Raw genomic sequence first — 12375 nt, 5'->3', positions numbered from 1 at the left:
TCAACAAATGAGAAGCCATGGTTTGAGAAATAAGAGAAAGATTGATTATTTGAATATTGTTTTATGCATTGTTAAACTCATGTTTCTTTAAGTTCAAAACAAAGAGTAATTCAAGTCAATTAAAATGCTAGTCACAGGGTGATGACTATGTCTCGAGTGGGACCTACCACTATGAGAGTTTCATGTGATACAATATTCTTCATTTGAAAATCTTCTAACCCCAAGAAAGATGTTAGACTTAGAATAAGTGGGAGGACTAGTGCAATTGTGAGTGGATAGTCTAGTGCTAATTATTGCGCTTGATGGCAAATTTCAAGCTAAGATAAGAACTTATAGGAAGTTGTCTCGCATGTATTCAACACGTTGTCATTTCCAAGTACCAAAACTCTGTCAAAATCTCTCTAGCTCCCTTTGCAATGAAAACCCTCTCTTCTCAAATTACCTCTTTTGCTCAATATGGTGGCCAAGACCTAAGCAAACTTCACATTGAAGGAGCTTTTAGTTGATGCATTTCCTCACCTTATTGAGAAAATTATGAAAATTTTAATGATGTGGATAGGATATCAGATATTTCACTCTATCGCGTTCACCTAGTGAGTTGTATCTATGGTGCAAAGCAATATCACATCTATAATGTTTTCGTCTCCTACATGTTAGGAAGCAACACCTAGAGCATTACCATGTCTAGCACAAGTCATCAAAGATATAGCGAGGCCAGGAAGCATTGGAAGCCAACATGAAATACTATGATAATGGACTCACTACTCTACAGAGGATCACCTCTCGGATATTAGGTGGGGGTATGAGGTGCAAATTATTTGGGTGCAAATTGACTACAAGACTTGTAGGAAATCCCCAAGGGATTCACAAGAACTTCCTTATGGTACCATGTGAAAAACATGAGGGGGATTTTTTAGAGGGGGCACAATCCCCATTTAATTTTCATCCTAAATTTATATATAAGTTTTTTGTCCTAAACTTATATATAACCCCCTTTTAATTTTATCCTAAACTTATATACAATTATGTAAGTGGGTTTTGAGGAAAAAGGGATTTGGTGTCATCATGGTACAAGGGGTCCATAGGAGGTATATAAACTAGAAAGCATGTTCAATATAGGGGTATAAAAACTAATAATGATTTACATAATAAAATTAACCTTAGGAACAAAGGGGAATTTAATAAACATAGACCTAAGCCATTAGATAACCCTTGCACATTTAAAGAAGGGTGAATAAAAGCCTAAAAAAGAATGGAGATTTAAGGAAAGGGGGTTATAAGCTACTGTAGGGGTGTTTTATTATGATCACAAGGAATGTAGACTCGGGGTTTTCTTGAGGATTATGCGCATAGGTGATGTTCTCTCTTTCCTAGGATAAACCGTTGGGAAAAAACCTTTCTAAAGTCAGAGAGCAAGAATCATGATGCAAAGGATCTTGCCATTTTGCTATAGCAGTCTGAAAGACAATGGTAATGTGCAGGGCTATGTTGGTTATTGAGAACATGGTGCTTTTTATTAGTTGAAGGAAAAGGAAATCTTAAGGTGTGTATTTGGTCTCAACTAAGGATTATTAGAAATTGAGCGCTTGTATGTGAGCAAGGTATGGACTGAGTGAAGACTTTTGTAAAATTTCACCTTACAATCTAATTATTTATGTTCCAAGTATATCATCACTATTTCATGTTAGGGTTAATGTCCTACCCATGATGTTTTTGAATATCAAAGACTTCAAGTATACACATGTGAACTATTAGTGTTCTTAGATACAAAAAATGATAGTGAACTTAAAGGCTAGAAACCCTGTTGAGAGACCACGCTCAACATCCTGTGATTACATGTGCATAGCACTAACACATATAGAGTGCTATAAAGGAAAGGGTTAGATGCCCTTATATGAGTTTGTATATATTCTACATTTTCAACTAAATCTAGTGTACAGTTAGTCATTTGTGGTGTGCTGCGCCATCCTTGTGAGAGAGATTGAGCGATTGAGAGATTGAGAGCTTCTCGAGTGTTCTTGTGAGAGTTCACTTCCGTAGAGAAAAGTTTCCATTCATTTTGAAAGAGAGAATTTCCATCTATTCATTTGAGAAATTTCCGTCGATTTGTTTGAGAGATTTCATTGTGTGAGAGAAAGATAGGCTTCATTGAGAGCAAGTTATCTTGAGAAAGAGATCCCTTAATTGTGAGAGGGAAATAGAGAGAGTTATTCTTTGCAAAAATTTGAAGTTGGAGACCTTCATCTCAGCAAGCCCTACAAGCTATCTACAAGCTGTAATAGCAGGGGCTGCTGACTCCAGCAAGCCACCCTCTATCAATGAAGGCCCTCTCCGACTGTCGACCAGTGCTCCTTCCTTTGAGCCATCCGATTATGAGCTCCACCATCAACTATGCGGCTGACCAAAGGCACATAAAGACCCCAGCTCCAACTACGCATCCAACAACCAGCCCCACACTCTAGTGCCTCGCCCAAAACGCTCAATGTAGCACTCCACCAATGTGCTCTTTGCAGCGCCTCTCCAATAGTCCAGCTTCAATGCGGCTCCATCAACCAATGCAATGAAGGACTCCAGCAATGCACCCGACCACCACAGCGAGCTTCAACAAAGGTTCTCTGCCATCAATGAGGACAACATCTACCAGGGAGCTCATTGGTTGCCCGTGCACAGTGGTCTCCAGCAACATTTGGAGGTGTGGAAGAGCGAGCCACCCTTTGGAGTGTCATCTGTGGAGTCCAAGGTACCAACAACCAAAGCATCTCAACACCTCTCCATCATCTATGATGCCCAAGCAACCAAACTCAAGCAAAGGCAATGCTAAAGAAGCAACAAAGCAGTGTGCCATTTTTAGCCCACGGCCACGGTAGCCTCTTAACCAGCAAGACTCCACAACGATAGACCTCAATGCCACCGTAAATGTGAGCCAGAGCTCCCACTACTCTGCAAGCGATGCTCCATTTGAAGGAACTCCTAACAATGGACTTGCTGCAGTTCTCTAGCCATGCAAGCTTTTGGGTCCAACGAGCAACTCCATCCAGCAATGTCCTCAGCATAGGTGACTTCCTCAATGACCCAACCCCCTCATCAACAATGAGCGCATGCAACGAATGACCAAGCTCCATCGACCTCCATGACCATTGCTCTAGACAACAAGCCTTCTACTCCAGCATGCTTCATTGATGGAATCTTTGATAGAATTTTCCTACGTTGATGAAATCTTTGACAGATTCCATCGGATCTCCCAAGGCTCTACCCTTGCGACACATGGTAGATAAGGGGTTAGCCTTATCCCCTGGTTTACCACACATGGCCACGTGGTAGCCTTATCTGCCACATCACCTAGGGTTTTTGCCACAGTGCTTGCATGGATTAACTTTGAAGCAGTCCTTTGAAAAGTGATTTGTCTTTCCACAGTGATTGCAAGGAGTATACTTGCCCTTCTGGAATTTCATAACATAAGCAGTGTCATTGCCTTTCCTTAGCTCCATATGCCTTTCTTCTTCTTGGAGAGTTGAGATAATGCCTTCAAGGTTAGGATTGGGAAGATTCTTCAAAGTGCTACAATGTGATCAAAACTTTCAGGCATACTCTTAAGTAACACTGCCATAGCATCATCAGGGGTGATAGGAGAGTTGATAGAAGCTAATTGAGTCATAAGACTCCTCATATAGCTGACATGAGCAGCTAAAGTAGTATCACTTGCCATCTTTAATTCAAAGAAAGAAATTTTAAGTGATAGTTTAGAGATGTGAGAGCTTGCACCAAAAATCATGTCTAGCTTCTGCCAAGCTTCCGAAGGAGACTCCAAGTCAGAGATATGATGTATGTAATCATCACCCAAAGCTAAAGCAATTATACCATATGCTTTTTCTTCTCTTGCTGGATCCCTTGCCGGTCGTGTCGGAGTTAAGATTGTCCAGCATTGGAGGCCGTAGAAGAAGCGGTAGGAGTAGGTTTGACAAGTCCCCATAAGTTCTCCCGCATCAATGCAAATTTCACCTTCATTTGCCATGTATGGAAGCCCTTTCCATTGAACTTCTCAAGATTATATAAGGTAGCCATGAGAAGGTCTAACCCAGATATTGGGCAGTGTCTATCTCTCTTACAAGGCAAAAATAACTGAAATACTTCCAAAGTATGAGCACTTGATGTAGCAAATAGTAGTGACTAGATTTCAAACAATGATGCTTCTTTTTACATGCTTCATAGAAGTGGATGAAATAAACACTTTCCAATCAAAACCAGGTCTAGCAAGTCAAAACAAAACTGAAGCAACACTTGTAGTGAAGTTATTGAAAACTTCAAAAGACCAGAAATGCTAGAGTAGCATTTTATGTAGCATCATTTTCAAAAGCATGTCAAAACTGTCAAAACTAGAGAGCTGAACTTGGAGGGCTCATAGCACACTCTTCAAAGCAAAAGAAAGGGGGCTTTCTGAGGCAAAAGAAAGCTGGTATACCACAGTAGATCCTCTGGGAAGAAGAGGCGAAAAAATGCGTCAGGTCGCCTTCACCTTCTTCAACAAAGACGACTGGTTTTTCTCTGTTTTCTCCTTCAATATGCAGCCATTGCTGCTCAGATTTTAGCACAAGGTAGCTCTAAGTATGGAGAAGCTTTCCCTGAAAGGAATTAGACAAAGACGGAGCAGGCGTAGAGAAAACGCAGGAAGAAGATTCGACGAACTTCGTGCAATGGCAACCAGCAGAGCTTGCATTTCTTCAATTCCTTGCAGCCCGAAATTCGCCCCAACAAGAGGGATCTCCAGCAGGAAGGGCATGGGAAATGGGTGAGAATCGGAGGAGAACAAGCTCAAGCAAATTTTTGGAAGAAGAGGGAGAGATGGTGAAGAAGAAGAAGAGGAAGAAGATGATGATGTGGCAGAAATGGGCTCAAGGGGGATCAAATGGCTCTGATACCATGTTGGAACACTGAAAGGAAAGAGTAGAGTGGACACAAAATCAGAATACTTGCTTATCGAATGAAGAAAAGAGAGGTCCTTAAGTAGGCACCTCATACAAGGTCACTGACATCACTGATGACCTCAAAGCTCCACAATCATCTCCTCAATCTGCTCCTAGATTCACTCAATCATCCTATGTGGCTTTTCCACCACCTAATTGTGCTTGTGGGCACCTAACTGTGCCTCTAGCACTCACACATAGAAACATAAGGTGTGCCTGAGGCATACACCTTGAGATATCCCAACAATTAGTAGTAGTCACACATCTGCCACATCATCATCCTATCTACCACATCATCTGCCACAATGGCATGCCATGTCATCATTATTGACATCAACATCTGCCACATCAGCAGTCCAGTTATCAGTGCCATATCACCAGCCACTTCAGCATCCACATCATCTGCCACATCACCATTGACCAGTCAAACATTGGGTTACTCAACCTAACTAAGGTTGGGTCAACATGACCGTGGGTTAAGTCAGTCAGTAGTGCTATGTGGCAGTTCCCTGTTAGGCACAATTACCTCCTGCAAGGCACACACATTCACTGCATGTGCACCACATTGCCACATCATCATTGCTCCACTAGCACATCCCTTGACAGGCACACCTCTGCATGTGACCCTGAGTGCCACATCATCATTGAGCAATTTGCACTCCTTTTGCCCCTCCACCTAGATCGTCATATCTCTTGATCTAGGATGAATTGGAGGGTGCTTTAAAAAGGAAAATCACTAATTTTTTGTGCTCTATGCGCTCGTCACATCATGTGCACATTTTGGCACAAGTATCACTCACTTTTGAACCTCCCGACAAATCCACTTCCTACATGCACATCAGCCTCTACATTGACGCATCTGACCCAGCACATAAAAAGAATCGAAGAAAAAGAAATGATTTGCTATTCTTTCATCGATCGATGGTTGGTATAGATCTAGATCAGAGTAGACTAGATCGCCATAGAGGAGATGATTTGAATTTCTCCAACTTGCCAATCTAAGCCATGCCCAGAATTCCCAACTAGTTTCTACTCAGAGTCAGTCCCTATGCTCACATACGGTTTCACATCATCACATTACCTGAAACCTTACGTTCATCAATTCATTGAGCAGACTTCAGAGTGTTCAGAGGCATTGACTGATTGATTAGTGGGCAGATAGCACATGATTTGATTTCACACACACATGCCATCATTGTAAAGCCTATATTTTCACGGCATTGTGCACTTTATTCCACCCTTGTAAGGCCTCTTGGCTATTCCCGGCATTATTTGCCACAAGCCTTGTAACAGATCAGATCATATATATTGCAGCTCTACCTTTATCGACAGTTCATATTTTACTTGCTACAGTCATTCTTTTGCAGTTGATTCAGACTGATTCAGACTGTGGTTTTCACAACACTTTGAGTACATTTCTTGCACCATGTCTACGACTAGCAACCTCAATCTGGAGGCATCTGCTAAGCTAGAAAACTCCAATTATGGCACATGGAAATACCAAATGGAGACCATTCTTGTACTTTAAGAAAAATGGGAGTATGTCGATGGATCTACACCTAGACCATTGGACGATCCAGCCAGCAATAGCTCTACTCCACCTGTTGTCTCACAGCATCAGTAGCGAGATCTCCAGCTACACCATCAATTTCTACACCTGTAGCAGATCCTGCCATTGCCCGAGCACAAGTAGAATGGGACAAGAAAGATAAGTATGCATATCATATGATCAAGCAGAATGTGCAAGATGTCATGCTAGGATAGCTCAACACTGTCAAGACATCCAAAGAAGCATGGGGTATGTTTGCAGCTCTCTACGAGTCCAAGAATACTTCCAAGATTCTCACATTGAGAAACCAAATCAACCAGAGTTTCAACGGCAAATTCTGACACTGGAAGAACTTTAGTTAAGTTTACTTGGTGAAGAACTCAGGACTTAGGCCATTCATGCATGCAGAGGTCATTGCAATGATTAGACATTCACAGCTTCAGATAGAAGCAAAGGCAGAGGTAGAGGCAAAGATAGATCATTCCATCGAAGTGGTCATCATCAACAACAACAAAATCATCAACAAAGTTAGAATCGGCATCAGCATTCATCCTCAGCAACATCAGAATCAGCAAAGAGGAAATCATTCCAATCGAGGAAGATTCCAAGGACGAGGGAATGCATCCACCAACCTGTCAAACATTCTTTGCAACTATTGTCATAAGTTTGGACTGATGGGATATCTCAAGGTGTATGCCCCAGGCACACCTTGGGTTCTATGTGTGTGTGCTAGAGGCACAGTTAGGTGCCCATAAGCACTGTTAGGTGGTGGTAGATGCCACATAGTATGATTGAGAGATTCTAGGAGCTGATTGAGGAGATGATTGTGGAGCTTCGTGGCTCATGTAGAGGTGCCTACATATGGACCTCACCCTTCTTCATTCTATGAGCATTCCCTTGTTTCATGTTCAGCTTCATGCTTTCCTTTCACTTCTTCAACATGGTATTAGAGCACTATGATCCTCCTTGAGCCCATTTATGCCATGTCTTCTTCTTCACCTTCCTCTCCATTTTGCCCCTTTCTACCCAACCACTTGGAGGGCTGATTTCTCCTCCTACAAGCAACCTCTTCTAGAGTCCTTCTGGCTAGAGAGACCCTTATAGGTGGCCTTCCATGTCAGAGTAATTAGGGAATGGTGCCCTCAGACCCGCACAACAGCCGCTTTCTTCCTGACGCCATTTCGTGCAATACGACTTGTTGGAGCAACCACTTCAAAATTCCTTTGAGCCACAATTGCACAACAACATGAGCTAGCCCCTCTCCAAATTTGAAGTGAAATGGTCCACCGAGGAGGGAGAAAACACAACAAAACTAGTCGAAAATCAAGCTCTTGGCTATGGCGATGTGATGTGCCATTTCGCCTTTCCTCTTCAGTGGCTCTTCTCTGGCATACCAGCTTTATTTCTACCTAGGAAGCCCTCTTTTCTTTGCCTTGAAGAGTGAGATACAAGCCCTCCAAGATTAGGCCTCTGTTTTGGACAGTTTTGACATTGTTGTGAATTTGGTGCTACATTAGATGCTACTTTGGCATTTCTGATACTTTAAAGTGTTGAATAGCATCAGTAAAATTGTGGCTACAACTTTCCTTTAGGTTGCTATACCTGGATTTGCTTGGAATACTTTCATTTAGCCACCTATATGAAGCATGCAAGTTGAAGTATCATTTCCATTATGATTTTTATTATGGAATTTAGTTACAAGTCTTTGCTACACCAAATGCTTGTACTTTGAAGCTTTTCAGCTTTTTCTAGCCTTGTAAGAGAGTAGACACTGCCCATTTTGGCTTAGACCCTCTCATGGCTACCTTCTTGAATATTGATAAGTTCAATGGTAAAGGCTTTCACACATTGTAGATGAAAGTTAAGTTTGCATTGATGAGGGAAAACCTCTTGGGGCTTGTCAAACCTACTTCAACTTCTTCTTCAATAGCCTCTAATGTTGGAGAATCCTCAGTTCCTACACGCCCGGCATGAGATCCTGCTAGAGAGGAGAAAGCCTATGGCATTATTGCTCTTGGCTTAGCAGATGACTATATTCATCACATTTCTGATATGGAGTCTCCTTCTGAAGCTTGGCAAAAGCTTGATATTCTTTTTGGTGCTAGCTCTCACATCTCAAAATTGTCACTTAAGATTGATTTCTTTAAACTGAAGATGGCTAGCGGCACTCCCTTGGCTGCCCATGTCAATCACATGCAGAGTCTCATGACTCAACTTGCTTCTATCAACTCTCCAATCACTACAGATGATGCAATGGCAGTATTGCTCAAAAGTATGCCTGAAGATTATGATCATGTTGTTACCACATTAAAAAATCTTCCTAATCCTACTCTTGAAGGACTTATTACTGCCCTTCAAGAAGAAGAAAGGCACAAGGAACTCCAGAGAGGCAATGACAGCCTATGCCATAAAAACTCAAATGGGCAAGTTTCAACCTTGCAAACATTGTGGGAAGACTAATCACCTCTCAAAAGACTGCTTCAAGATCAATCCTTGCAAATATTGTGGCAAAAACAATCACCATGAAAAGTTTTGTAAGGCCAAAAAGGAAGCAACTACAAAACCAGAAACTGCCAATTTACTTTTAGTTGATGTGCCTCCACAAGGTGAGGCCTTTTATGATGATTATGCTTTTTGAACCAGCTCCACATATGCTCCAGATCTCTCTTTTATGTTGAGTCAAGGTACTCTGCCTAGATAGTCCTCCAAAATGAATGGAATAAACTATTGTGTTCTTTGTAAACACCTCTGGTCACCATATGATGTAGGCCATGTGTATGTGTTTAGCTCCATGGTACCTCGTGTAGACATTGTGTGCATGTACATGCAGGGGAGATAACCATTGGAGGGTCTTATGTATCCCTTTGTTTGACTTCACCCCCTTGGGAACCCTTGCTAGCATGAGATCCTAGCCATAGATTTATCCTTGACCACCATGAGATGGCTTGAGACACTATGTGACTAGATGTATCCTTGACATAGCATCCCCTTGAGGGGGGGTTTGATGGGATATCTCAAGGTGTATGCCCCAAGCACACCTCGGGTTCTATGTGTGTGAGCTAGAGGCACAGTTAGGTGCCCATAAGCACTGTTAGGTGGTGGTAGATGCCACATAGGATGATTGAGAGATTCTAGGAGCTGATTAAGGAGATGATTGTGGAGCTTGGTGGCTCATGTAGAGGTGCCTACATATGGACCTCACCCTTCTTCATTCTATGAGCATTCTCTTGTTTCGTGTTCGGCTTCATGCTTTCCTTTCACTTCTTCAACATGGACACTATGAAAGAGATTTTTGCAAGAAGCAGTACAACCAAGGTGGTTAGTCCAGTAGCAATTAAGGGAATTTTCACGGAAGAGGAAATCATCATGGTGGACCTTCTAGTCACAGTCATTATGCAAATGAACATGGGAATATGTTTCTTGCAAATGAAGAAATGCAGAAGACTGATACAGTGTATCTAGACACTGATTGCAATCCAAAAGAGGATTTTAGTTATCAAGTCAACCAAGCAGATCAGGATCGTTGGTACATCGACACCAGTGCATCATCACATATGACAAATCATCAGGAATGGTTTACAGAGATGAGACCATTAGAAGGTCAAAAGAATGTCATCCACACGACAAATAATACACCGAATCCAGTTAAAGGGACAGGCATTATCCCTATGAACAATTTCATTGGTACGAAAGGATTGGTGAAAGATGTACTCTATGTTCCGAAGCTCAATAAGAACCTCTTGTCAGTAGGTCAAATGACGGAAGACAACTACCGAGTCATGTTCGATAGAGATGAATGCACTATCAGAGACAAATCCAGAAGATTTCAGCAAGTAGGAAAAGGATTCAAGGAAGGATGCTTGTACAAAATGCTAGCTGTAGTACCAGATCTGCATGCCATGTCAGCTCAACCGCAACAGATGCCACTATCTGCAAAATGGCACAAGAGATATGGTCATGTCGATTTCAAGAGCTTCCTAGATCTCAAGAATCAGAATATGGCAATTGGGATTCCTAGGCTACAATTTCTTGGAAAAGTTTGCGAAGCATGCTGCTTCGACAAACAAAAGTGAACCAACTTTGGTAGAAGCACCTCACAAGCACAAGGTATTCTTGATTTGATTCACACAGATGTATGGGGTTACGCCCAAACCCGCGACATCAATGGTTCACTTTACTACTTGACTTTCATCAACGAGTAGAGCAGATATTGTTGGGTCTACTTTCTAAAAGAGAAATCTGAAGTGTTTTCCAAATTTCACAATTCAAAGCCATGGTAGAAAACCAAACAGGCAGAAAGATCAAAGTCATGAGATCAGATAGAGGAGGTGAATACATGTCTTTAGCATTCATGAACTTTTGCAGAAGTCACGACATTCGAAGACAATTCACTTGTGCAGATACTCCTCAACAGAATGCAAATGCTGAAAGGAAGAATGGTACTTTAGCAGATAATGCTAGAGCAATGTTGAGTGAGAAGCATCTTCCGAATCAGTATTGGGTAGAAGTAATAGCCATGGCAAACTACTTGCTTAATCGGCTTCCGACAGAATCGATTTAGGGTATGACACCTTATGAAGCATTCACTGGACACAAGCCATGCATTGGGCATCTCCGCATATTTGGTTGCATAGCATATGCCCACATACATGATGATCATTGCAGGAAATTAGATGTGAAGTCACGCAAATGCTTCATGGTTGGCTATATTGAAGAAAGCAAAGCATACAAGTTGTATGATCCCATCAACTGCAAGGTCATTATCTCCAGAGATGTAATCTTTGATGAGGAATCAGAATGGAAAACCTCAAACACACAGGAGATAGACGCACCGATTTCACAATCATCTATAGAAAAGGTTGATGAAAAAGAGCAAGAATTGCTAGAAACACACCAAGCAAAGCCATAGCAACTCAGACAGTCTACTAGGGAAAGCAGACCTCCAACCAGATTCACATATGCTTAGAAAGGCAAAGCAATTCAGGTGGAAACCACCAACTATGCTCTTATGACTACCATCGTGGCAACAAAAGAGCCAGTGTACTTCGAAGATGCAGTAGACAAGCTAGAATGGCAAACTACTATGAATAAAGAAATGGAAGCTTTGTACGAGAATAATACTTGGGAATTATGCGACCTTCCACCAAGAAAGAAGGCCATAGCAAACAAATGGGTATACAAAGTGAAGTATACTCCACATGGAAGTATTCAAAGATACAAAGCCAGACTAGTTGCAAAAGGATTTGCATAGCAATATGGTCAGGATTATGATGAGACTTATGCTCCAATAGTAGCAAAGATGGATTCCATATGGTTCTTGATATCAGTAGTGACACTTAGCAGATGGAATGTGTACTAGCTTGATGTCAAGAATGCATTTCTCAATGGTTACCTAGACGGGGAAGTCTACATGCAATAACCAGCAGGTTATGTTGAACCAGGAAAAGAGAATCACGTTCACTACAGGTGCATGTGAGGCTATATGGCTCAAAAGACTATTGTGAGAAAAATATTATTTTGATGAATCAAAGCCAACAACAATATACTATGATAATCAATCGTCGGCTCAAGCATTGGCCAAGAATCCAATATATCATTCCAGAACAAAGCACATTGATGTTAGAGAGCACTTCATCAGAGAAAGAGTGTTACTTGGTGACATCACACTGCAGCATTGTAATAGCAAAGAGAATGTTGCAGACATATTTACCAAACCACTTAGTAAAGAGCTTTTCGAGAAACACTGACAAGCTCTTGGTTTGACGCAGAGGAAGGACAGTCCCATTAAAGGGGTGTGATGGAATGTAATGTTCAGTCCTTCTTCAATTCCCCAGAATCATCATCTTGAGGAAAGGCCTACTTCAT

This window comes from Dipteris shenzhenensis, chromosome 22 (genome assembly GCF_047967505.1).
Source record: "Dipteris shenzhenensis isolate YYH24624 ecotype China chromosome 22, Dip_SZ_1.0, whole genome shotgun sequence".
NCBI classification, from domain to species: Eukaryota; Viridiplantae; Streptophyta; class Polypodiopsida; order Gleicheniales; family Dipteridaceae; genus Dipteris; species Dipteris shenzhenensis.
Note: the sequence above shows the minus strand (reverse complement) of the source record.